Genomic DNA, 23,110 nt, shown 5'->3' with positions numbered 1-23,110 from the left:
TTTGATGTGCTCTCTCGATGATTCCTTGGCCTGTTGGGGAATGAGGTATACCTGTAACGTGTTTCACTCCCCATTTCATTAGAAAAGTTCTAACTTTCTGGCTAACATAGGCAGGGCCATTGTCTGTCTTAATCTTTTCTGGGACACCCATTACAGCAAAACAAGCTGTAAGATGTTTACATACATGTAGTGCTTTTTCTCCTGGTAAAGCAGTAGCCCATATCATTTTTGAAAAAGTATCGATTGTGACATGCACATATTTAAGTCTTCCAAATTCTGGCACATGTGTCACATCCATTTGCCATACTTCTAAGGCTTTTAAACCTCGAGGATTGACACCGATTCCTATACCTAACATCTGGCTTCCACACTGAGGACATGCCTGTACAATACTTCTTGCTTCATTTAAAGTTAAATCGAATTGTCTTTGGAGACCTCTGGCATTTTGATGAAAGCTCTCATGACTTTGTCTCGCTTGTTGGAATTTATCTGTTGGAGGCATGTGCTGTACTGAACTTACTAAACTATCTGCAATTTGATTTCCTTCACCTAGACCAAGATTCCATTGATAACTGCGGATGTGAATCACACAACAGGGTTCTTTTCTTTGATTTAAAATAGCTCTCAATTGTACAAACAATTTTCCTAATCGAGGATTATTCGATTGTCTTAACAGGGCATTTTCCATTCTGGGTATTACACCTGCTACATACAAAGAATCTGTGACAACATTTAAAGCAGATTTCAGCCAATTATTTAAGGCCCATATTACTGCTGTGAGCTCTAAAGTCTGCAATGAATCCTCTTTTGAACCTTCAATTAAATGCTGTTTCCATTGACTATTCTCTTGCCAGACACATGCTGCCTGGTGTCTTCGTTTTCCTGCATCTGTATATACTGTAAGGCCTTCAACAGGTTTTGCTTTTACTTTGCTTCTCTCTAACCACTGATTTGTTCTAAGGAATTGCCATAGTTTACCTTTTGGTTGTCGTGAATGTACCTTGCCTATAAATCCTAATAATGCATTCTGTATAGGCATCGAATGTCTCAGCCACCATTCTAAATCGGCTCCATTTATCGGAATACTGATGTCATCTGGTTCCTGACCGCTAATTTCTAATATTCGAGATCTTCCTTTTCGAATCAATTCTCCAATTGCTTCTGGTCTCGTTTGAATACTGAATTTTGGTTGGACACTGAGAAAAATCCACTCTAATAATCGCAAATCATTTTCTGTTTTCAATCTGACAGTGGCACAAAAGGAAGAATCTGTAGCAACATCTATGGGGAATTCCCCGTTTTTGTTTTGCCACTGGCAGATGATTGCACACGGATGTTCTAGATTGCTAATAAGGAGGGAAATTGGTCGATCAGAAAGTCTTCGGCTAGACCAATTTGTCTGTACTTTTTGTATAATATCAGAAAGACATTTGAGATGCACGGACTCTAAGCTTATTTTCTTAGCTGGATCACCTCCTTTTAGAAGTGAAGTAAGAGGTGCTATAATGCCTACGCAATTTCTAATCCATTGTATGTCCCCTAACAATTTTTGGACATCATTTAATGTTTGTAAATCAGTATGTAATTCAATTTTTTGTGGACGAATCTGTGCATCACAAATGGACCAACCAAGGTATTTCCAAGGTGCAGACTTTTGAACTTTCTCTGGAGCTATAACCAACCCCTTTTCTTTGAGTTTGATCGTAATTTGGACTATGGAACCTTCTGTGAACTCAGCTTGTTGACAGAACAGAATATCATCCATATAATGATAAATAATTGTTTGTTTCCATGATGCACGAATAGGTTGAAGTGCCCATGCAACATACATTTGGCACAGTGTAGGAGAATTTTTCATACCTTGCGGTAGCACTACCCACTCATACCTTTTAGCTGGTTCCGCTTTGTTTACTGAAGGCAGTGTAAATGCAAAACGCTGTGTATCTTGCTCATGTAAAGGAATGGTAAAGAAACAATCCTTTAAATCTATAATTAGAATATGCCAATTTTCTGGTAACATTACAGGTGATGGTAATCCAGGCTGTAAAGCACCCATGGCTTGCATTTGATCATTTACCTTTCGCAAGTCATGTAATAATCGCCACTTTCCACTCTTTTTTGGTATTACAAAAATTGGGGTATTCCATGGACTAGTAGAAGGCTTGATATGGCCTGCAACTAATTGCTCTTCTACTAATTCACGTGCCTTTTGCAGTCGCTCTTCTGTTAATGGCCACTGGTCAACCCAAACTGGGCTATCTGTTAACCAGGTCAATGGAGGGTTGGGCAACTGCTTTCCAGTGACCACTAAGGAAAAGGTGAAGTAGTTAACACGGCACCAAGTTGCCCCAAGACATCACGGCCAATAAGCGCCTCAAGGCTGCTTGGCAATTCCATTACATACACCCTAAGGGTAACACATTGACCTTCAGGGAAACTAATGGAAATGGGATCAACACTTATATTTGGAGTAGTTTGACCCCCTACTCCAGCTACAGTGGAAGAGATTGATTTTTGAAGTTTCCAATTTCGTGGCCATTTGAATTGACTAATGATGGAGACATCAGCTCCAGTATCAAGCATTGCATTTACCTCTACAACAACAGTAGAATCAGACTGAAATAGTTGCACACGTAACATGGGACGCTGAGTCATTGATGAGGTGAAGCAAACTGCAGGACCTGTCGATCCAAATCCTTTATCACGCCTTTCTGTTGAGGATGCTGGAGGAACTCCTGGAAGCATTGGTAGGCAGTTTTCCAGTGCTACTACCTGAGCTATTCTACTCCCAGAAGGAATAAAAATTGGCGGATGCAGAGTGTAGGCCAGGATTTGAACAGTTCCTGTGAAATCTGCATCAATTATACCTGGTATTACTATAAGACCTTTGATACTAGCAGAAGAACGGCCAATCAATAGGCCTCCAATGAGACTATCTTGTCGAAATAAAGGTCCTTTAGCATTAGTTGGTATTCTATGAATTGCAGTATTGGTCAATGTTATATCTACTGCTGTCTCCACATCAACTCCGAGGCTTCCTGCGGTGCTTGGCTTGTTGAGGTGAAAGAAGCCTGGTTCACAGTTGGTCGCTGATTGGGATACAGGTTCGGAGATGCTCTTTGTGTCTGGTAGCTGCTGAACGTATACCATAGCTTGTGGCTGTTTGTTTTGCTTGCTGCAAAATTTTCCAATCGTGTGGTTCCCATACCGCTGTCTGAGTGTTCATATTTTGAATTACCGGTAGGGCTAATTTTGCTGGAGACCAATCACCTTCTAGAATGGCATCTTTGATGACCCCTGACCATCTGCTACGTCGGGGCTGCGGCTGGTCAGTAGAGTCTATAGGCACCTTTGATTGCATTGTTTGTGAAGGGCAAGCTGGTTTTTGAAACTCAATTTGTTCCTTATTTTTCTCTACATTTGACACTCTTAAGTTAAGTTGTTCAAGCTTGTTGGTAATGACTTGCAGTAACTGCTCTACTGCTTGGGGTGAGCCCAATGATGTAGGAGGAGGCTCACAAAAAACTTCCGCGGGTGCTTGCGGAGGCAAAGTTTGAGGCGGCCCCGGCCCCGGCAGCGGCGCCGCGGCCGGTCCGGGACGGGCCGGTCCGGGCCCGGCCCCCACGCTTTTCTCGGAGGCAGGGGGGGCGTCCGGCTCGGGGCAGGGCAGAGGCGGAGCGGTAGGAGGAGGGCGGCACTCAGGGCCTCCCACATCCGGACAGTCGACTAGTTGCACTTCCGCCTTCTTGGGACATTGCCCCAGAGACTCGGAGGGGGAAACTTCCGGTTCTTTGTTTACGAGCCGCGCAGTTTCTAATCCGCGTTGCAGATCGGATTGTGAAAGTATTGGCTGAGCCGGGACCCCGCGACCACCCCGAACGGCAGGCAGACCCCACAGAGTAGCCCACAGGCCCCTCTTTTCTTTTGGACGACAAGTTTTATCAGTCCAGGTTTGTTCTGGGACAAGCGCCTCCGCGGCTCTTAGGGCGGCACGTTGTTCCGATTTCAAAACTTCTAATGATTCTAATACGGTTTTCCACAATTCTCTCACAGCTTTAATTTCTTTTTCTTCTTCCCCTCTGATAGTTTTGTCCCACATAGTGTCCCCCACTGATCTCCATTCCGTTGGGGAAAACAAAAGTGGAACTTCCCCAAAGTGTCCCCACTTCTGAGCTAAAAAAATCAATGTGATTAGCTTTTCCTGTGACGATTCAATACCTCTCTTAGAGAGAATAGTCGTCAGCAGTGCCGCGGCTGTTTCAATATCCATTATCTTATCAGCGCGGTCTTAACGTAGGATGCGAGTGGCCAGCTCGACTGGTGCCCGTCTTTTGATACCGGACTAAGCACACTATCCCACACCCCGGCTTGGCTCCGTTTTTATGAACGCTGCTCACCGCAGTAATTTCGATCCGGAGCGATATGCTTTGCTAACGATCCATCCCTCTGCTACCATTTGTAGATCCGAAGCGTTGTGCTTTGCTAACGAACCATCCTCTGCTACCAAATGTGGCGGTAGCAAATTCGACGAATCCAGACGCCGGCATAAGCTCTTTGATCGAACGGGCGGGCCGGGCGAGAGTAAGGAGTCTAATTCAATGTGAATTTACCATCCGTACTCTTTAATGAACTCTTAAACAACACTGAATATCAATGTCCCCGAGACCACGTTTTTCCAAGCCTTATATACTCTATACCAAAAGGCCATGCGGCAAGTGCAGGCTACAATTGGTTACACTCACAGTCACTCATGCCCCCCCACTACGGTGATTGGCTGCAGGGCACTGTTCACAGACTGTTCATGCGCAGCGGCAACGCCCCTCCTGCAGCCCGGGTCGAGAGCAGAGCGGCCTCTGTTCACTTTCCTTTTGTCTCTGGTGTCTCAGGGAAATCCTTCCGTGTAGCACAGCCGCATCAAGCCCTGGCTTGTTCACAGCACACAGCCAGAGACTCTCCACACTCCCCAAAGGTAACTACCAGAGCACTACCTCCTGTGTTGGGTTTACATGGCAAGGTTTTGGCACTAGGGGGCTTGCAGGGATGGCATCTGTGGGAAGCCACCAGGAGTTCCCCCCCCCACCTCAAGACAGAGCCAGTTCCAGCCAGCTCCAGAAGGGACTTGCTGCCGGCCAAGGTTGAACCCATCAGTGACGCTGGTGGCACCTCTGTCATAACACATTTAAGAAAGGGGAAAAATGCTGCACAGCCGCTGTGAGTGAGGAGTGACAAAAATGTGAAAGAAACAGCCCTGCAGACATCAAGGTCAGTGAAGAGGGGGAGGATGTGCTCCAGGCACTGGAGCAAATATTCTCTTGCAGTCTGTGGAGAAGACCATCATGACAGAGATATCCACTTTGCAGCTTGTGGAAGACCCTGTGATGTAGCAGGTGCCCTGAGGGAAGCTGCAGCCCACTGAGAAAGCCCGCTCAGGAGCAGGTTTTTCTGGCAGGAACCACAGCCCGTAGGAGACTTGAGCTAGAGCAGTCTATTCCTGAAGGACCATACCCTGTGGGAGGGACCCACACTGGAGCAGGGGAACACCATGAGGACAAAGCAGCAGCAGAGAGGAACTGTTATGGACTGATGGCAATCTTTTTCCCCATTCCCCTGCAGCATTCAGGGTGCAGCAGGGGTGAGAGGTAGAAGAGCCTGGAGTCAAGCCTAGGAAGGAGGGGCTTGGGGGAAGGTAGTTTTAGTTTTGTCTGTTTTTACTGCCCTACTCTGTTATCAATTGGCAATAAATTAAATTAATCTTCCCCAAGTGGAGCCTATTTTGGCCATGATGGTAACTGTCCTTATCTAAACGCACAAGCTTTTTAATCTTATTTTCTTTCCCTGTTGTACTGAGGAAGGGGAGTGAGGGAGCAGTTTGATGTGCACCTGGCAGCCAAAGGTCAACCCACCACACCTCTTCAGAAAAGCCCCAAATCAGGGAAGAATTTGAGCATATCTTAAGTCCTTCCCCCAAAGTTAAGGGAATTTAAGAATGTTTTTGTCTTCCTGAGAGTCATGCATTCCTGACTGCATATTTTCTAACATACACCACTACAAAACAGAGGTCAGTCAGTTTGGCTGTTTCAAAGAATGAAGAATGAATATCATCTACCAGCAAGTTTCAGGATTTCCAATTTACAGACTTGCTATAAAACTGAATTTTTATTTATTTCCCATTGAGCACAGAGATAACAGAGGATAAACTGAAGAAATGAAAGTAACTCAAGAGTTTTTGAAACAGTTATCATATAATAATACTTTCACCTTCCCCTTTTTTAGTTTCTTCCTGCTCCAATCTAATGTAGATTAGAGCAAGACAGCTATGTGAACTCTGTATGCCTGTCAGGATGCAAGTTCTCTGTGTGTGCATACTCTCCGCTGGTAAAATGCACACCATTGCTGCTGTTAGCCCTGACAGTCTTGGTGCTTGTCCCCTAACCATGCAGAAAGAGAAGTGTTTATACAGCAAGGCAAAGAGGATGATGGCAGCCTAGGAGAGGTATGCATAGTCTTGGAAGGAATCACAGAAAGTCCTACATTGGAAGGAACTCACAAGGATCTTCGAGTCCAACCCCTGTCCCTGCATATGACAGCCCTACAGTTCACACCATGTATCTGGAGAGGGAAGGATGGAGAGCTGCTGCCCAAGTTCTGGTGAGAAGCAGTTTAGTCTTGCTCCTGGACTCCAGGAGCACAAAATATTCAGGGAAGAAGGAGCTGACAAGGAAGCCAAAGGGAGCTGGGCTTAAACACCCAGCAATATAGAACTGGAGGTGCAGTATTTAGGACTACAAGGCTTGATGCCAAGGGAGGTGTTTATTTGATGAGGGTGAACCCTTTGAAATTAAGCACTTCTGTTCCAAGAAGGATCTCCTGCAGAGATCCTCAAAAAAATATGTCAGAGAGAAGTACAGCAGTTATCTTGGGTAAAGAACATCAAGGTCACAAAAACAGCTGTGGAAGGCAAGTTGCTTCTTTCCAGTATGCCAAGTGTTGCTCTTCAACTGTTTCCCACCCAAGTTTCTGTATTTTAATGCATTTTAAGATATATATGTATTTCTCCAAAGCACAATTATCTGCATTTGGCTTGGCAAACTAAAAGAAAGAGCTGCATTAAGATATGTAAGATCTGAGGAGTCTATCAGAGTTCAGCTCTAGAGTTCAGTTCTGGGGACCACAGAGTCCCTCTGTTTCCTCTTCTACTATATCTGGGTCCATTAATCTAACATGTTATTTGTGCTGTCAACAAGGGCAATATAACAAACATAAGTCAAATCTAGGAACTGAGCAAGAGAGCAGGACTAAACAACGAGCAAAAGTTTAAAAGAAAGAATACCTAGAATCTAAGCAGGATGTGGGGTATGCTGTCACACAAACACTAGCAACCTGGATAGTTTCTCAAAAAAAAAAAAGTCTAGGACAAGCAACTATTTCTAATGTGCTTATAGACAATTTAATCTTTGCTCTCATAAGCAACATTAATGGCTTAATCAAAGGTAACCAGGCCCACTCATTAATGTAATCTGGCACCCTCCTCTATAAAAAACAACCCCTCTAAATAACTTTCTACAAGTCACTTCAGTGGATGATCTAGATTGCTGCAAAAGTACAGATGGATTACCAAATAACAGGGTCTTAATGTCTGCAACAAATTAAACCTAAAATATAAATACACATATGGATACATGGATGCTTTTGTGCTTATGATATGTGAATTTGTGTTCAGAACAGTCATGGATGATTTGAAGCAACTGTACACCTGAGGTAGAGAGATCAGAGTCTGTTTAGTTAAACCATTCGTCTGTGAGAAATCTCAATAGTGAGATCCACACCACCGCTCCTGCACACGGGAAGTTAACACATGAAAAACTACAGAGGCAGCAGCATCAGCACAGCAGGATGCTGCCACCTGCATCATGGTGTTTACCCAGCATCAAGGGCACACAGCACTCTGGTTGATCACCCCTGCACTGGGCAGTTCAGGAACAGATCCAACACAGGAGCAGCTACGGAGTTCTCAGTGGTTATTATAAAAATATTTTTTTAAGAAGAGCCCAATGAAGGGGGGGGAGGGCGCAGCAGACAAAGGATCATTCCAGACCTGCTACAAAACCAGGGTTGCTTTTGCCTTTTTTTTTTTTTCTTAAATTGCACTGAGACCCCTAACATTCTCTTGATGTTATATAAGCTTTAGAAAGGAGGTCTCTCCTATAAAGACTCATGGTTTATGCTTGCTTAACACTGATCACTCTTATCTTGTATAAAAGAACAGTAAATTACATTCACACCAACATAAAGGGTCAGCCCAAGGTACAGGAACTACCTATACTCTCAACAATCAAAATACTTCCCCCACATGCAAACCAGCTTTAGGCATGAGGCAACGAAGAAACATGGATCACATGTTTAGTTTAAACCTTTAAATATTTTATTCTCACCCACAATGAGTTAGTTACAAATTTAGACTCCAAAAGCATCACCTCCTCGTTCCAGCTCTGCAACAGACAGCTTTCCACAGCAGTAACACATGTAACCAGACATATCCGGGCAGAGAAGTTTCACAGCCACTCAGCAGACTTAGTAGCATGAGCAAGCTCATTTCCACATACAATATCAAATCCTTTATGGATAGGATTAGAAAACAGTGCGGAGTTCTGTCAGTTTTTCCCTGGATTTATCCATCCCCTTTCATGTGAAAAGCTCTAGCCATTTAGAAGATGCTACTGAAGTAAGTCTGGGAAGATCTGTCTTGCTGCCCCTGTCTTACACAGAAGGAGCTCGGAACACCACTGTTAGTGAGCTTGAGACAGTCACATGGCAAATCCATGGCAGAGCCAACCCCAGAACCACTTGTCAACTCCCCAGGCTCCAACTTTCAACATAAAAGGGTACTTTTCATCCTCCTTTATTTGACTTCTGGCTCACGCTCAAGTTTCCCTTGCAACACCTTCTGACAGGCCACATTTAGAGAGAAGAAAACAGATCCGATACATCCCACAAGGACGTTCGGTGGCAGCAGATGATAAAAGAGGTAAAAACGCAGGAGACGGTTCAAACCAGGATGTATGTGCTGATCTCGTGAATTGCACTTTCCCTTCCTTTCTCCATTCCTCAATAAATGAAAACCAAGTATCCAGCAACTTGGATAGTGCTGCATATAAACTGGAAGTTACAACTTTAGTATCAGAATCAACAGTATTGTGTGCACATGCACACAAATGTACATCTCTTTCATTATTCCTACCTAAGAAGGAATTAAAGGCATTGCTAGATGCTTCAAGGACAACAATCAGAAGATAAAAGTTACCACACTGGGAAAAGGATAATTTTCTTTCCTCAGTATGCTCCCATGAAATGATCTCTCCATATTTTCTGGAATTGTGATTTACATTTTAGTAATTTTGCAGAGCCTCTTTAAGCCTTTTCCTAGAAGTCTAATTCCTAACTTGAGTGGTTTTGTTGGTTTTTGCACTTGCAGATAGAAAGCCTAGAAAGACCTTGGTCTCCCTGATAACAGCTAAGATATCAGTAAGTTCTCACTGTCTTTTCCCACCAAATCCCAAACACAGCAAAGTTACTAGAAGAAAAACATTAACTCAGGGAGGAAGCAGCGTTATCTCATTATTTTACTAAACCCAGCCCAAAAAGCGTGCGAACTCCAAAAAATAGAAGTTTCTAACTGTATGAATTAAGTGAACTTAATTTCAAACCATCACATCCCCCAAAGAAACAGTGTAAATACTTTTAACATGGTGTCTCTCCCTGAACAGCTGTATGGCCTGCTAGAGACAACCATGTCTCCCACACTCTGAGGGCTCTGAGCCCTGTTGATGACACTGCCACAGGCACAGCGGGGACATGGGACAGGCCACGGCCACCACTCTCCCCAATCATAGGGGCATTAGGGAGCAGTGCTGACCTCATCTGTGGGGGGATCCCAAAGCTTTCAGTACAAATCACAAGATGTTGTTACCAGTGCTAGAAACGAAAAGTGCCATCCACCTGATTACAACTCCAAGTGAGCTGTCAGTATTTTTGATTTTCTATGACAGTAGACTGCCTCCTTCAGCTAATCCATTTGCATACTTTTAATTAATATGAAATAGCATTCATTAGTATGCTCCTTGAATACTAAGAAAATGTTAAACAGAAAAAGATTTGCATCACTTTTTTTAACCTCCAAGTATTAATTTAATTTGCTGGTATTCTATCACCTTACAGCATGAAGTAGCTGAATTTCTCCTTTATGAAAATCCCATCCCAAATTTGGAAATGACAATGCATACACAAAATGTAGCCACACCAAGACAGGGATACACAGGTCGTTAACATTTATTAATTATTTTCTAATGCTTCTTTCTGCAGAAAATAGTTTAATTGAAGAATGAATGCGGCAGATTTATTATTTAAAGAACTGCCTTATAGAGGTAACACCCAATACTTAGAAAAACATACGTCTTACAGCTGAGATGTGGTTGGCATGGTTCCAACAAATAAGATGCCAGCTTCAGTAAAAGGCTCAGCTGCATCCACACACAAAACAATCAGACATCCAGGTGTAAGGTAAAAATCCAAATAAACACAGTGACTGCTTTCCCTACATTTCAGCAGTCCCATTCCACATCAGTTTTCACTTACCTCTGCCTCTAAGACACGAGTGTTCAGAACTGGTTTACTACACCATAAAATCAGAATACTTTCAGCCTCCTCATTCTTCCCTATCACCTGTCCCCTAACAGTCTGATTTGACCACTTCAGAAAATAAAAGCCTTTATCACAGGCACTGGATTTTTCATTTTGGACCCGTTTCCAGCTTGTTGAAACCAAAAGAAATCTCTCAACAAGTTTCAGTAGCCCTTCTTGTTTGAAAAACATTACCCCTCAAAACCAGCCAAATGTGATATAACTAATCAAAGAACTTGTATTCCTAGAGACAGTGCTTGATCCCACAGCATTTACCTTATTGGATTCCAAGTGTGCAGATATTACAGTTCCTAAATATGCTGGTAAGAATCCAGCATGATTCTTTTCATAACTTTTGTACTACATTAAGTATCAATACCTACCTGGATTTTCTACAGCATCTCTGCACAACTTCAGATGCCTAAATCCTTTTGAAAGTCTGGCTTCAAACACTTGTCCTGCTAACTTCAAACAAATTTGAGACAGTTTTACAAGGCTTAAATTCAGAATAAAGCTTTTCTCTGTCTCCCTCTTCAGTGAAATGCAACAGTTCTGTACACTCTCAGAAGTACAGGCATAGGCACACAGAAACTGGACAGTGGCACACTGAAAGCTCAATGAATGTAGGAATACCACTTTCCTAGTTATCTTTCTGCTTAATTATAACCCTATTGCCCCTCTACCACTATTGGGCAATAGGAACAGTCACTTGCAATTACTTTGATCCTCTAACTACTTATTTTACATTTTAGGGAGGAAATTCATGCTGCCATAGCTCAATTAGAACTGAAGCTAGCCAATACTGTGAAGGACAATAAAAAAGGCTTTTTAAAATACATTAATGGCAAAAGGCAAGCTAGAAATAACATTGGTCCATTAACTGGTGAGCATGTTCACATTATTAACAGAGACACAGACAAAGCTGAGACGTTTAATGCTTTCTTTGCCTCGGTCTTCGACACAGATGATGGGCTTGGGGGCCCCCGTAACCCTGGGCTGGAAAAGTGTGGTTGTGAGAATAATAAACTCCCAATCAATCCGGAACTCGTACGGGATCTGCTACTCCAGCTAGATGGGATTCATCCAAGGGTGCTTAAAAAGCTGGCTGACATCATAGTGAGACCTCTCTCCATGATTTCTCAATGCTCCTAGGAATCTGGAGAGGTCTCAGATGACTGGAAGCTGGCAAACATTGTCCCAATCTACAGGAGGGGCGACAGGGATGACCCTGGCAACCATAGGCCTGTGGGTCTCACTTCTGTGCCTGGCAAAATCATGGAGAAGATTGTTCTGGAAGTTATTCAAAAACATCTGAACAATGATGCAGTCATTGGTCCCAACCAGCATGGGTTCATGAGGGGAAAGTCTTGCCTGACCAACTTAATTTCGTTCTACAAGGTTACCCACCTACCTGCCCAAGGGAAGCCTGTCGATGTGGTAATTTTGGATTTCAGTAAAGCCTTTGATGCTGCCTTTCACAGTATCCTCCTGGACAAGATGTCCAGCATACGGCTGGGTAAACACACACTGCAGTGTGTGAGAAAGTGGCTGACAGGCTGGGCTCAAAGGGTTCTAGTAAATGGAGTTATGCTGGGCTGGTGACGAGTCACTAGCAGGGTTCCACAGGGATCCATCTTAGGGCCAGCACTCTTCAATGTCTTTATAAATGACTTAGACTCAGGACTTGAGGGACTGCTTAGAAAGTTTGCTGATGACACAAAATTAGGAGGAGTTGTAGACACTCTCAAGGGCAGACAGGCCCTGCAGAGGGATCTGGACAAATTGCAGAACTGGGCAATCACCAACCACATGAAATTCAACAAGAGCAAGTGCCAGATTTTGCTCTTGGGACATGGTAATGGTGGCTGTACATACAGACGAGGAACAAGATGCTGGAAAGCAACTCCACGGAGAGGGATCTGGGGGTTCTGGTCAATGGCAAGCTGAACATGAGCCAACAGTGTCCCTGGGAGCCGAGAGGGCAACTGTGTCCTGGGTGCATCAGGCACAGCATTGCCAGCCGGGTGAGGAAGGTGATTGTTCCACTCTGCTCTGCACTGGTGCGGCTTCACCTGGAGCACTGGGTGCGGGTCTGGGTGCCACAGGATAAAAAAGATATTAAGCTACTGGAGAGTGTCCAGAAGAGGGCTATGAAGCTGGTGAAGGGTTTGGAGAAGAAGCCGTATGAGGAATGGCTAAAGTCACTTAGTTTGTTCAGCGTGGAGGAGACTGAGGGGAGACCTCATTGCAGCTACAGCTTCCTCACAAGGGAAGGAGGAACAGCAGGCACTGAACTCTTCTCTTTAGTGACCAACGACAGAACCCAAAGGAACAGCAGGAAGATGTGCCAGGGGAGGTTTAGGTTGGACGTTAGGAAAAGGTTCTTCATCCAGAGGGTGGTGGAGCACTGCAACAGTCTCCCCAGGGAGGTGTCACAGCCCCAAGCCTGACAGTGTTCAAGAAGAGACTGGACAACACCCTCAGACACGTGGTGTGAACTGTGGAGTTATCATACGCAGGGACAGGACTTGGACTCTGTGATCCTCGTGGGTCTCTTCCAACTCAGGACATTCTATGATTTGTTAATTGTAGGAAGATAGTGGTATTACTCTACCATCTGTACATTTGGTAACACTGATGTTATGGCATTGTTTTATGGTAACTTTCACTAATACCAGATCAAACGCAAAGCCAAATAAAATTTAAAAAAAACAAACAAACCCCATGTAAATGTCTGTGCACGTTTCAGTACTGTCTGAAGATATCCTCAGAAACATAAAATAAACTAAAGCCTTGTTATTCCTTGACAAAGCACCTATGACTTGAAGGGGGAAAACCTCATAAATTATTCAAATGGAGGTGTAGGCTGCTGCAGGCAGAATGCTTCCAGACCTTCCAGAAGCATAAAGCAGCATCTATAGTAATGGTATTTTCCAACGTGCTGGAAAACATGGCAAGAAGCAGCAAACTATGCTGTGTGAAGACGAAGATAACATAGAAACAGGGGAAGAAGCAGGACACGGCTTAACTTTCGCACCGCAGTTGTCACTCGAAATGGATTAAAAATCCTGCGCCATTTCTACACATAGATTTCCCCAAAATATGTTCTTCTCCTGTCTTTATGGCAGGTTTTAAATCAGGTCGTCCCCTTTTTCTGACAGGTGAAAAAACTTGCATTATCTGTCAACTGAATGTGCATATGCAAAACTTTTCATTCACCTGGATCCTGCTGGGAAAATGTGACTGAAATTTAACTTTGTTGATCAAATTAAAAGCAAATCTGGTACACATCAGAAATTTTTCAGATGTTAGTAAGCAGCCACACATGCACATAAAATCCCTGTGCTTGTCTGTCTGCAGCTCCTAACCTTCTGGCAAGTAAACCCTCTCTCAGTGACCTTTACCTCTGACTGCTTTCCAGCCTAGAACTGGTTAATTGTCTTTCCCTGTTCCTGTTAGTTATGCTATAGCAGAAACCTCAAGTGAGGTCAGCCCTTCTGCAAGCAGAAAACTACTTCAGCATTAAGCTCTTTCTGGCAGAATATAACAAGACAGAAGGGCTGAAGGTGAAAATGGATGCATAGAAGTAAAAAGGTTCCATGTTCAGAATGAAGAGCAGACGACTAGCAGGCTCATGACCCAGCACCCCCCAACTGCGGCCTCACTACAGTCAGTAGACTGCTCTGCCCACTTCCTAACACATGGTTTATGTACCTGTTCAGGAACTCCATTACAGGCCATCATCTTTTCCTCACGTTATCAAAGAGGGGTCTTTACAGCATCTGCATCCCTGCCACAACACACAGTTATTCCCACTCATTTCCATTTCCTCTTTCCCTGACCTTACCTTGACCCTACCACATCTCTACAGCCAGGCACTGGCGGAAGACAGGGGAAAAGCACAAAAACTAAGTGAGTCAGCAGCTTCTGAGCAGCACAGGAGCATTAGTCAGAGGTGATGAGGGTGCTCACCACATAGTCAGATATGAATGAGCTTTAGACCATCAAACAACAGACTAGCAGCAAACTTTCCCAAATGTCTGAAAGTGAATCACTGGGGAAAGCCACCCCGCAAATGAAGCACTTGGGGGAAAAAACACACTCAACTGTCGCATACCGGCACCAAAACGCAACAAAGCATAGAGGGTACTGCTCTCAGTCACATGTCCAGTTTCCTTACAAAAAAAGTCATTCCACACAGGTAAATCAAACACACCTGAGGGGACAGTTGACTTGACTCATGTAAGGTCTTCTTTAAGGAGGGAGGCCCACAGATGCAAAAGCTTTCATTGACTAAAGCACGTGCACTGTGCACTAGGATGTATTGTTGCCCTCTTGTTCATCTACTCCCTCATCGGGACATCCACAGCAGTACTAGCGATGCAATTACTCAGGGAAGTGTTCTTCTATGTGACACAAGGGACATTTGACTTTTTAAAATTTAAGACTAATTTACTAATACAAAGTTTTAAGGGCAACAGATGCATGTTTGTGACATAGGAATAGTATCTTGCTAACATCAGCAGAGCTGTGACAGTTTCTTCCTGTGTTGAAGAGATTTCAAGGGACGTTATTCTCCATCTTTACCCTCCAGCAATAAAAGCAGAGTATACAACAAAAACAATAAGCCACCTCTTTTTAGCAGGGCAGAGCACACTCACAGGATTCTCATCCACCACCTGCAAGAGAACCCTTTTCCTACAGAGCAGCTCTTCTCTGTTAGGGTACAGTAAGTACAACACACTGTAAGTGAAGTACAAACATCACTCCAGGAAGGCATGCCTCACTCCGTAAACAGTGCTTCAGGGCCTCTGGATTTTGGCTGGATCAGTGCCTGTGGATTTTGGCTGGACAGAGGAAGACTCACTGAAAAACCAACCACCCCAATAAACTGACACCTACTGGGTTTCAAGAAACAATTACCATGCTCTGGCCACAGCATTCTCTGTTCCATGACTCTGGGCAAGCACTAACCTCTCTGTGCAGTTTTTCCACTCCTAAAATATAATACTTACAGCTTCTTGTGAAGCATGTACTAAAATCTGTTATTTAAATGCTTGCCAACAACATAACCAAACTTTGCTTAAGAGCAACCTTTATCCATCAGCAGCTTACAATACTTCCTCTGTCCATTGAAGGCTTTCTGATATATTCTTCCACATGAATCCTAGCTCTCTGTCTTCCATAAATCACACTTAAAGTTTCATTTTTAGATACTGCTTATTGGGGTATTGTTATGCAAAACATTAATAGGGAAGAGGAAAGCTTTGCATAATATTTACACAAATTCCTGAAATTAATCACAATATATTTTAAATGACAGTATTTGGGAAAACACAGCACTAGATCAGATATAAAAAGCTAGAGAAAGCTGCTGGTCAGGAAATGGCAGAAAACATTTACAGTACATCAACAATTCTAGCAATCCATGCAGACAGCCTTTATACAGAGGTAGTCCTGGCATTCTATCAACAGACCTCTGTATGTTTACAGTAATCTTGTCATTCACATAAGAAGTCAGAGAAGAAAAAAGGCTGCAAATTTCCATTGAAGCTGTTCCACGATAATTTCTCTACTCCACCAGCTTTTCATTCTTTTGCAGCTCACTCTTAGCATGAAGTGATTATCTGCACAAGCAGAGGCTACAATCGCCTAGTACAACTTCCTGGGCTGGACCCACCACTGTTTTTAAATAAATTCTTGGGGCTTTGGAGTGGTTTTTTTCAGCGAGAGTTTCTCGCATCCTTTCACCTCTTGTAAAGTATTTTCAGTTTTGATGTAGCAGCATGGTTGCTCTCTCCCACACAAGCACATGCACAAGGTACATCATTCATAGGTGTTTGCACATGGTCTTGAAACACAGCCCTTGGAAATGCACAACAAAGATAACGACCAGAAGTCTTCGTGTGACATTGTTCAAATAGACTCTTTTCTTGGTTGTCTTTTCAGCCATAGAGTGAGTACTCACTTGTTGAAAGAAATGCTACAAGGGATTACTTATTGGTTAAACAATAAACCCCTTGGAGTTTTCCCTGCACCACACGGTATCAGTCAACATACTTTATGCCAGTCTGTGGCCATTATTTAATTCGGTTTAAATGTCTTTATGAGGAGACCCTGGCAGATGAAAAGCAGAGCTCCCGCAGCACGTGAACGCATCACCAAGGGAGGCAGACTTGCCCCTCACCTCCGCCCAGCCACCGCTCACAGACTCGTAGGTACCACGGTAAAAACAGCCACCGCCGTGCACGCGCACGTCCCCCTCCGAACCCCCACCCCCGCGACGAGGAAAAGCTACACCCCCTTGACATGGAGAAGCACCTTCGGGGAGGAGGCAGCAAACAGGCGATCGCACCCGCTCGTTTCCACGGTAACCGCCCTGCCCGCCCCCTCCCCCTGCCTCCACCAGCCCCTACGTTGCGAGAGGGGAAAACCAAAAGTGGACGCGGCCGCCACGACCGCCGGCCCTGCCGGCAGCGACCCGCGTCCGCCGGGGGAGGGGGACCCAGCGGGGCAAGGCCGCCACAGCTCTGTCGTTTCCACGGAAACCCCGGCGACGGCCGCGCTCGCCACACAAAGAGGGGCCGCGGGCAAGAAAATTCTCGGCGGCCGCGGGAAAAACGGCGCGACGGGGCCGGGCAGCGCGGAAGACCCGGCGCGGCGGCGAATAAATCAGACAACTTGTGTCCGCAGCCCGCCTCCCGCCCCGCCGCGCCTCGCCCGCCTACCCCGCCCCGCCGGCGGCAGCTGCCGGCCCCTCTTCTCGCCACTATGGCACGCCGGGGGGCGGTTATTTTAGGGAGGGGACTGGGGGATGGGGGGGTGTTCGGGGGATTTTTTTTTTTTTTTTTCCAAATGGGGCACCACGCCGGCTGGAGAAGAGCGGCCCCACACCTGAGGAGCTCGCTGGCCGCCAGGGAAAAAGCACGTACCTGGCGCCGCCGGGCCTTGGCATGCGTGCCGCTCTGAGGCGCCGGGAGCGGGCGGGTGGCGGGGCGGCAGCCGAGCCGCACCAACTGCCACTAGTTTGCACGCGTCGGGAGGCGGCCGGCTCGGGCGGGGCCGCCAGGCTCCACCCGCCGGGCGGCTCCGGGAAGAAAAGGGCGCCCCTCGCTTTCCCTCTCCGCTGCCGCCATGTCACTTCCTCCGGGGTGGTGGGAGGGGGCGACCCCTTCCCCGCAGCGGCCTCGCCTGCCCCTCGGGGCGCTGCATGGCGGATGCCGGAGCAGGAGGGCTGCGCTACGGCCCCCGGCGCCGCGCCGCTGCTGAGGAGGGAGACGGAGCCGGGGAAAACGGCGGCCCCGGGGAAAGGGGCGCAGAGCAGCCCCGTCCCGTGAGGGCTGCCGGTGTCTGGGCTGACTGCTCCTGATCCCTTAGGGGGGCAAGCCTGGGGTAAAGATGGAGGGGGCAGGCTGGGTTATGGCCGCACGGATGCTGCAAGCTGCCGCGAGGTGAAGGGCACCTGTGAGTATCTGCCACTTAAAGTAGAAATTGGAGAACAGAATACCGGCTTCTCGGCCTGGGTGCTGTGGAGAAAAGCAAATGGAGATGGCAGTCATCCAAGCAGCAAGTATCCTGACACACAATATTCACTGTATGTGAAAACGCAAACATTTGCTGTCAAGCTCTGACTGTGGAGTGAAAAACAGCTTGCATGAATAGAGAATAGCAAGAACTGAGTCTGTTAAACACCAGAAGCATCAGGAGGTAATAACGCCTGGGATGACACATCACTGGGACAGCACTGTCAGCTCTGCAGGGTGTGCAAGTGCACCAAGGGCTGGAGGGCTCCTGAGGCTAGGGTCTGGTGGGGGAGGCTGGGATGAGCTGAAACCTGTGACAGTCCTGGTCCATTACACCCACGTAGTATCAGTGTTTACACTGAATGTAAGTTTTGTTTATTTTTTTAAAAGTACTTGAAGCGAAAGTTGTACTATGCATTAAATAGGGGCAAAAGGAGGACATAACCAAGACTTCCCAGACTAGTTACTAGAGGACATGCTCTAGGGAGCAAGAGGGGACTATCGTAACTACAACATTTGGAAAGGACAAGAAGCTACAACTCTCTCAGGGAGCAGCAAGAACAAGGCTGCTGCTCAGGGGAGGACAAGCCTGGAGGTTAGGGTGACCATAGCACAGGCAGTATCCTCACCAGCCAGAGCACAGCCCCACTTTACCTGAACAGAGCAGTTATTGTACAGTGGAGGCTCCATGAACAGTCCTAGACAAGATGAAGCAATGAATCAGATGTGGAGTTTGTACAGGGAATCTAGTCAGGAGCAGCAGGAGATAGGACAACAGCTCAAAAGAGGGGTACAATGAATTTCCATCCAGGAAACAAGGCAGCAGACCAAGCTAAAGGCACATCCATCTACCCAACAGCTCAAGTAGGGGCTGAAGGCCCAGACCTGGGCTTAAATGGAGCCCTGGTCCATTGGCAGAGTGTGTGGGTGGGAGTCCCAGGTGAGGCTGATCAGGGCCATTAAGACCTCATGATGCCATCAGGGTCCTGACAGGTTACTGCTGGTGGATTATGTGAGTGTACTGTTCAGGAGATTGAGATTTGGCAAGCTTCCTTCCATTTGGTAATGAAGGAGTTAAATCCAGCTCACTGACAACTTCAGGATGATGGTCTAACTGCTGAACTGGCACATGGATAGAGATTGGTAAAGGGTATTTCTCCAGCCACACTTTAAAAGACTGACCCTATGGCTGCATTTTAAAAAAGGGACACTTCCAGGCAGAGGGAGAAGACTTGAAATCCCTGAACGAGGTATTTAATTCTGCAGAGTGTCTGGATTCGTAGCACAGCTTTGTCCTAAGCATCCCCTACTGCCTACTTTAAGCAGCTTTGTGTACTAGACTTACAGATTTTTGGCATATTATTCCAAGGCATCTTGCTCGTTGTCAAGGTGTTATCCTGAGAGCCAAGGGTCCAAAAGTCAGGCACTCCGATGCTGGGTGTGGTAGTGACTGAATATCTTTTACTTATCTGGTCTTGAGACCAAACACTCTGCAGTTGGTTATTTGTATGTTCCCCATTTTCTTGGAAGCCATAATAAAAATCTGTCTTCTAGTGATAAGCTGCAGCTGAATATAATAGGATTTATGGATGCTTTGCACCTGAGAAAACTCTCCAGTGGAGAGAGAAATCCAAGTTTTGATGAAGTATATCTATTTCTCAAGAGTTTAACCAGAAAATCTGAATAATAAAACCCTCTTATTTAAATTGGGGGTTAAAAGGTAAATATATTAATTTTATGAAACTGTTAGGTACTGTGGTAAAGACTAAGACTGGAAATCCCATAGCAAAATAAATGCTTCTATAGTAAGAACAAGGCTTTTGAGGTCCCTACTGTGTATTTTTTTAAGTGCTATGAACAAAGAGAACAAAAAGGAATCGGATTATCGTTCTCTTTCCTTAAGCTCTATCCTCCAGAGTGCTCAATAAAGTATATTAAGATTTGTACAGCTAATTAAAAACAAACAAACAAACACACACCGTATGGCCAAGGACAGCCAAATTAGGTTTCTTCAGGTCTCAATTTTGGCATTTTCTTGTTCTGAGTGCTTCAGTTTGCAGCCTCAATGAAGTTCTTTCCTTACTGCTTGTGGGTGTGCAAATGCCGTATTTCATTGGGCAAGTCTCAAGTTAGGAACTTAGACCAGGCCATTTGTCACTGTGTGTGAAATGGGTGACTTTCAATTAATTTTCCTATAAGAAAACCAAAACCACAACAGCAACACCATCACCACCAAACCTCAGGCTCCTGCTGGATGCTCCAATCAGTATGGAACCCAGGGGTACCTCTTATGGCTGAAGTGAAATTAACTGCTTGCTGATTCTAACAGCTGGAGCCCAACCCTGCTTTCCACATGCACTTTTAAGTGCCTTGTGAATTCGATTTCACAAATTTACTTGTAGACAAAAGTTTGTATTTTCTGGCAAGTTCTGTGGATCTAGCAACGCTGGCCTAGAGAAAGAGGCAGCACCCTTAACGTTGATGCTGCCAGATTGATACGGTGGATATTACCTAGGGATGCACTATGACATGCTGCTATGAGCAGCTGGCCTCAAGAAACCCAGTTTGTTTGCTCTTGCTGCATGACTTCTGGTCAGATTCTCTAATATCTAATAAGGTGCAGATTATAAAAGGTACATTTCTTGCTTTTAAAAGCACTCAAGATGATCTTCTGTGTAGGTTGTGTGTAATAAAGGCTGAACTGCAGGCTGTCCTTCCGTGCAGGCAATAAAAGGAAATCTGTCCTGTACTTGTCTTATCTGTCTTTATGATATCTGTGGGAAAGTAATTGTGTCTGAGATCTCTGCTGCTCTTTTGGGCTCGATTAAAATCACCTAAGAAGTTCAGGAATTTTTTAAAGGATTGATGTGTATAGCATGACAGCACAATTTATTTCTTTTAGGAAACCAGGTGAAAATACATGTCTACAGGTTAATATATGCTAACCATTTAAATATGGAAAACAAGAATGAAAAGTACTAATACAGTGCATTGCTGTAATGACAGAAGTCTTAACATTGATGCAGGTTTATCGGTTTACATATGCAATTGGAGGGGGGTGTGTGAAAATCACACACTTATAGCCTGTCTACCTGGCTTTTCTGAGTAGGTTTTTCTAGTCCAGACTAACCCTAACTGTGACACCTGTCAGCTTCTCCTGTACCTCAGCTATACAGTGGATCCTGTTTTCATATAGAAAACCCCACTTCCCTGCAGAGAAGACACACAGTACCCACAAATTGAAACATCCTGTTAAAACTAAACCCTGAGGCCACAGTTAATATTAGAATAGATGCATTCTTTAATTGAGTACGCATTATCAAAAGAGCTGTGCAAGATGCATTACAGGAATTTAAGCTCCAGACTGTCCAGTTTGACCCTTTACGAAGTCTAGTACATACAAAAAGAATACTGGCTGAGGTGCAGGAAAAACATATTTCTTTTAACACGTTTCTTCTTTCATCATACTTCATTTTTTGCAACAAGTCCGCAGCTACTAATCCATTATGTTGTTTTTTCCATTTTTAAAGAATACCATTCCTTTAATAAATACCAAGGATCACACCATATAAAGTTTTCCAAATTATGCTTTGCAGAATTAGACCAAATATTTTCACATCTACTGGTATCCACAAAATACGCACTCCTTACACACGTGCAAACAGTATTTCCACAACTGTTTTAAGTATTCAACTTGAGCCTACCTATGAGGAGAAGAGGGGCCTTTGTTTCTCTCTACACACTATCTATATACAAAATGCCATAGATTTGATTTCCTTGTTTTCTTAAAGCTTTTTTAAAATGAAGACTTCTGCATGAAACACTTCAGGTCTAAATATGGTGGCTCAAGTGACTGGCTTTAGAGATATTTGCACGTGCAAATGACAGAGCAGACATTTTACGCCCATACACCCACTCACCCCCCGTGGCAGGAGGAAATCTTGCAGCCCAAATCAAACACACTTCAGAGAGTTAGAAAACGGTGAGGGCATCAATGGCAACTTGGAAAGACAGAGGTGCTGTGTGAGCTGACACAGGCAGGACACAGGAACAACCACAAAACCACAGATGAAATGCAAAGAATACATTTTTTTTTTGTTACCTTAGGTTATCTCCGAAGCAGTACCTGGGCAGAGGCACACAGGTGGGAATGCTGGCACGGCAGAACTTGGTCCTTGCGGGCAAGTTATTGAACCTATTTTTGCCTGTATTTCAGGGATTCACACAGGCACAGTTTTCCACTGTGTTTTGATCTTTCCAACAGCAGGGCGGGAATCTCAAGCAGCTTTGATAGGATGCCTCTGAATTTATCGCAGGCTTATGTTATCTAAACACAAAGGTTCTACTTGTCCAACACACAAGACTAAATAAAAATTAGTACAATTTATGTGTTTTTCTACACTGCAGCTGCGAATCACTTGAGCATGTTTACAATCCTCTTCACCAACCTTCCCTTATTTTCCCACAGATGCCGAAATCTGTTACTGTCATGGTCATGGTGTGCGGGGGTATGTGTGTGGGGGTGAAATTCCTCTAAGATCCTAGAGGAAAGATCATTTTGGAGCTGCAAAGGTAAGTGCTGTTTAGAGAGTACTCAGGAAACTGGTACTCTTCCAGAAGCAGAGATGAGAAACTGTAGAAGAAAATATTGGTCCGAATGACTTGGAAGCTGGAGTAGCTCAGACCTTGTAATAACAACCGCTGCTTATGCATAACTCTGTTTACATCAAGTTTACTGGGGAAGAGGCACATTGGCTGCTCTCCAGGTCTTCAAGGGTAATACCTAATCTACATATATAGTTACACAGACATTAACAGTCAGAAACAATCCACACAACCATTCTTTTTGCATGTACATGCACATTTGCTCACCTAGAAGAGGAAATAATTATTTCAGTATAATGAAGACA

At 44.8% G+C, this 23,110-nt stretch overlaps 1 protein-coding gene across 3 annotated transcripts in view; it reads right to left on the bottom strand.

The window, feature by feature from the left end:
• Positions 1-22,450, bottom strand: part of AGPAT4 (1-acylglycerol-3-phosphate O-acyltransferase 4) — a 92,730-nt gene extending 70,280 nt beyond the window's left edge. The window contains exon 1 of one of the 3 annotated variants that reach the window (XM_065835395.2): positions 22,303-22,450. The gene's annotated coding sequence lies outside the window, so the exon portion shown is untranslated. Of the gene's footprint in view, positions 1-17,609; positions 17,782-22,302 lie in introns of those variants that run through there. The other 2 variants (XM_071806368.1, XM_065835394.2) reach the window with 2 other exon arrangements.
• Positions 22,451-23,110: the final 660 nt, after the last annotated feature.

Source organism: Patagioenas fasciata, chromosome 3, assembly GCF_037038585.1.
Source record: "Patagioenas fasciata isolate bPatFas1 chromosome 3, bPatFas1.hap1, whole genome shotgun sequence".
In the NCBI taxonomy this organism is placed as follows: Eukaryota; Metazoa; Chordata; class Aves; order Columbiformes; family Columbidae; genus Patagioenas; species Patagioenas fasciata.
The sequence above is the reverse complement of the archived record's forward strand: the minus strand, read 5'-3'. Positions and strand labels throughout refer to the sequence as shown.